Below are 5,000 nucleotides of genomic sequence, written 5' to 3' on the forward strand. Positions count from 1 at the left end.
TAGTAGCAAATACTCCAGCGAGGCCCTGGAGGACTGACGTGGAGAAGGGTTTCGTGTGAACAGCCGTTGCACACGAGTCAGTCGATCCTAAGCCCTAAGAGAAATCCTATGTAGATGAGGTGTCCTAAGAGCAAATGTACAAACACAAAACACACACCCATCGGGCGAAAGGGAATCCGGTTTCTATTCCGGAACCCGGCAGCGGAACCGCATACCATTCGGGCCCTCGTAAGAGTGTTCGTCGGGGTAACCCAAAATGACCTGGAGACGCCGTCGGGAGATCCGGGGAGAGTTTTCTTTTCTGTATAAGCGTTCGAGTTCCCTGGAAACCTCTAGCAGGGAGATAGGGTTTGGAACGCGAAGAGCACCGCAGTTGCGGCGGTGTCCGGATCTTCCCCTCGGACCTTGAAAATCCAGGAGAGGGCCACGTGGAGGTGTCGCGCCGGTTCGTACCCATATCCGCAGCAGGTCTCCAAGGTAAAGAGCCTCTAGTCGATAGATTAATGTAGGTAAGGGAAGTCGGCAAATTGGATCCGTAACTTCGGAATAAGGATTGGCTCTGAGGAGCGGGGCGTGTCGGGCTTGGTCGGGAAGCGGGTCTGGCTGACGTGCCGGGCCTGGGCGAGGTGAACACATTATTGCGAATCCGAGCTCGGTCCCGTGCCTTGGCCTCCCGCGGATCTTCCTTGCTGCGAGGCTTCCGTCTTGAACGGTCGTCCTCTTCGGCCGCCATTCAACGCTCAGCTCAGAACTGGCACGGACTAGGGGAATCCGACTGTCTAATTAAAACAAAGCATTGCGATGGCCCCCACGGGTGTTGACGCAATGTGATTTCTGCCCAGTGCTCTGAATGTCAACGTGAAGAAATTCAAAAAAGCGCGGGTAAACGGCGGGAGTAACTATGACTCTCTTAAGGGGATCCGGATCGTTCAATCGGTGCCGTCCTCCAGCTCAGCCGTCCACCTGTCTCCAGGTGGACGTTGCCCAGCTCCCACCTCGTGGAGGTGTGGAGGAGTCGGGAGCCACCTTCCATCATGTGGCACCGATTGAGCGACCGGCTCTCCCGCGGAGAGTCATAGTTAGCAAGCAGTCCCCTTCTCGTGGGTCCCGCCGCCAGTACCCCCTCCGGGGGGGAAGCCAAGAACTGCCTCTGCGATATCGGTCCTGGGGGTTGCCAGCCCCCTCGATCGCTTTAGTTGGCCCTACTATAAATAACACAGCCTCGGATGATGTATTAAACGCTGGGGAGCCCTCAGGCTCCACTGGCCCAACTATTCAGCAATCCGGAGAGCCAGCACCTAATACCTGTACATGCAGATTCAAAGATTGTGGCAAGACATTCAAGAATTCCAGGGGGCGAGGAGTGCACGAACAACGGATGCACAAGAACTGGTACGATCAATTGCAGCTGACGGAAAACGTCCATAAAAAGGCGCAATGGAACATTGAAGAACTTGCGCTCCTTGCGCGACAGGAAGCGAGGTTGACGATTGAGGGTGTCCGTTTTATAAACCAATCCCTGGTGCCACTCTTCCCTAATCGGTCCCTAGAAGCCATTAAAGGTCAAAGGAGGGGCCTGAGATACAAAGAGATGGTTCGACAGTTCATCACAGAATTGGAAACGCCGAGTGCCCAGCTCCAGGCGCCTCATGATCAGTTGTCTAACACCAATAATACTGACCTTGTACGCGAGATTGTCGATACTCTATGTGGCCTGGAACCTATTTCCAGACCTGAATTCAGGTCAAGTAGCATGAACAGAATATTCCAGAACCTTAGATCCTGGGATCAAGACAGGATTTCGACGGAAGTGGAGGTTTACCTGCGCGAGGTATTCCCCCCTGCAGCCAAGAAGGTGACTAGACCGTCGCCCGCTAATGAGTGCATTGCTACCAGACGCCAGGCGAGGCGTGCGGAATACGCCAAAATCCAGCGCGCCTGGAAGAAAAACCCTTGTAGCTGCCTCAGAAAGCTGCTCAAGGATAAGACTGCTGATGCCGTTCCACCTAAGGACATCATGGTCCCGTTCTGGAAAGCAGTTATGACTGGATCAAGCGATCAGTCGCCTGGGATCAGTAATGCTTCTGAGAGTCTAGATACCCTGTGGAGGCCGATTGTGCCGGATGAGGTTACGAAGGCTCTGCCTGGCACCGCCACAGCGCCTGGCCCGGATGGGTTGACCGCGCGACAGCTGAAAGCGGTTCCAGCGGGATTACTTGCCAGGATTTTCAATCTCTTTATGGTCTCTGGCAAGCTTCCTAGTTATCTTATGGAAGCAAGGACCACCTTAATCCCTAAGAAGGACGGTGCCAGTGATCCAGGAGACTTTCGACCAATCACTGTCTCCTCAGTATTGGTTCGCGCTTTCCATAGGGTACTAGCCCTCAGACTTATGGCTGCCGAGATCCTAGATATTAGACAGAAGGCATTTGTGCCTGTCGACGGTTGCCTGGAAAATGTGTTCGACCTGGATTTAGTTATCAAGTACTGCCGACAAAATTTCAAGCCCCTGTACGTGGCCTCCATCGATATTGCGAAAGCGTTTGACTCTGTATCCCATAACAGCCTGAGGGATATAATGATAACCAAGGGCCTACCAACCCCTATGGTTGACTACATAACGCGTACCTATCGGGAGGGCACGACACGGATTGTGTGTGATGGTTGGGAGTCGGACAGCATCCATCCCTCGTGTGGCGTGAGACAGGGTGATCCCTTATCACCCATTATTTTTAACATGGTGATCGATGGTCTCATCAGAAGGATCCCCGAGGAGATCGGTATCGACGTTGAAGGGAGGCGATTTGATGTATTGGCCTTCGCCGATGATATAGTATTTCTCGCATCAACACCTAGCGGCCTTCAAGAAATGATCGATGTGGCGTCCGACTACTTAACCAAATGTGGACTGCGAATAAATACGAGTAAGTCCTTTACAGTCGCGTTCAGGAACGTACCACACCTTAAAAAGTCGGCAGTCGATGGAAATGTGCGATTTATCTGTGGTGAACTCTCTCTACCTGCGTTGAGGAGGGAAGATGAGTGGCGGTACCTAGGAGTGCCCTTCACGCCGGAAGGACGTGCCCGCCATCGCAGCGACGAGGCTCTATTGAGCACTGCGATTGAGAAACTCACTAAGGCACCCCTCAAACCACAGCAGCGCCTCTTTGGTCTTAGAGTGATGGTCCTTCCAGGACTCTATCACCAACTCATACTTGGTCACACTAACTTGAGCAAGCTAAAGAGGATGGATGCTTTGGTGCGAAGTGCTGTGAGGAGATGGCTAGGTCTGCCACACGACGTTGTCAACGCATATTTCTATGCTAACGTGAGAGATGGAGGTCTCTCTGTTCCGTCCCTAAGGTGGCTAATACCATTCTGGCGAGCAGAGAGATTAAAAAGAATGATTAAAGGAGACAGTCCAATCTCCTCTTCATTCCTCTCACAGGAAATCCTGAGAGCTAAGAGAAGGCTTCACGATGGACGGGTAGACCTAGACTCTCGCAAGAAGATCGAAGATAGGTGGGCAAAACTCCTCCATGATTCCTGCGACGGAGCGGCGCTCCGTAGATCGGGTGAGGTACCGCAACAGCACAAGTGGATTGTTGACGGCAACCGCTTCCTCTCGGGAAAAGACTTCCGTAATCTCGTGAGGCTTCGGATTAACGCGATTCCTACCAGATCCAGAACATCTCGGGGGCGTCTTAGCGACCGCTCATGCAGAGCCGGTTGCAACCAACAGGAGACACTCAACCACATCCTGCAAGTTTGCCATCGGACTCACGCCGCGAGGATTAAAAGGCACGATGCTGTAGCGGCATATATTAAAAGAGCACTAGACCGGACTTTTGGGAAAGTAGAAAAAGAGCCGCACTTTATAACGCCCGATGGGCTTAGGAAACCGGATCTGGTTGCCAGCAGCGACGTGAGGGCAATTGTGGTTGATGTGCAGGTGGTAGGCGAGCAGGTAGACCTGGACGAAGCACACGGAAGGAAAGTGGCATACTACCGACCACTAGAAGATGCTATTAAGAGGAAGCACAAAGTGGGAAGTGTGCAGTTCACCTCGGTGTCCTTATCTGCGCGAGGAATATGGAGCAAGGCATCTGCTCAGGATCTCCTCAATTTGAACATCGTTAAGAGGACGGAATTGAAGATCATTTCTACACGGGCCCTAATTGGAGGGATGAATGCCGTTGCCGTTTTCAATAGGACGACTGCCGTGCAACATCGTACGGGTATTGGCTGATGGATTTGCGGATTGCTTTTGCACTGTGCTGCCTGCAGTCTCAGGCACAATGCAGAAGGGGTTTTTAGTGAGTATTTTAACATCAGAGTCTCACACTACCGGTAGAACAACACCACTACCGGTGTGCGTAAAAGCATTTTCCCCTTCTATAAAAAAAAAAAAAAAAAAAAAAAAAAAAAAAAATAGCCAAATGCCTCGTCATCTAATTAGTGACGCGCATGAATGGATTAACGAGATTCCCTCTGTCCCTATCTACTGGGTCTTATAAGCGTCAGGGACTTATATCATGGTATAACCCTGACGCACCAACCCCTCCTTCACGTGGTAGGACCTGGACACCTTCGGGTGACTAACGGGGCTCTGGTAAGAGAGTTCCTGCGAGAGTTCTCGCCATGCGACAACCGCAGCTCTGGGAAGAGAGCTCTTGCGGAGTTGTCGCATGGCGGGGACCGCGGCTCTCAGAGAGCTCTGCGTGAGTTGTCGCTCTGCGACAACCGCGGCTCTCTCATTAAGAGAGTTCTGGCGGAGTCATCGCTTTGCGATGACCGCGGCTCTCAGGGAGCCCATGCGTGTGTTATCGTTCGCGATAACCGCGGCTCTCACCCGGAAGACTCCCCTCTGCCGCGACGACCCACCGGAGACATCCGGTGGTATGTTGCAGAACGGGAGAAACGGGGGGCTTACCTTAGCCGGTCGGCCTAACGGGGAGGCGAACCCCTTGAACAAACCCTTAACCTCTAAGCTGAGAACG

At 52.6% G+C, this 5,000-nt stretch overlaps 1 pseudogene; it reads left to right on the forward strand.

Moving 5' to 3' along the window:
- Positions 1 to 5,000, forward strand: part of LOC143364263 (large subunit ribosomal RNA) — a 10,153-nt pseudogene that overhangs the window by 1,817 nt on the left and 3,336 nt on the right.

The sequence above is a fragment of the Halictus rubicundus genome, unplaced genomic scaffold (assembly GCF_050948215.1).
Source record: "Halictus rubicundus isolate RS-2024b unplaced genomic scaffold, iyHalRubi1_principal scaffold0390, whole genome shotgun sequence".
Lineage (NCBI taxonomy): Eukaryota > Metazoa > Arthropoda > Insecta > Hymenoptera > Halictidae > Halictus > Halictus rubicundus.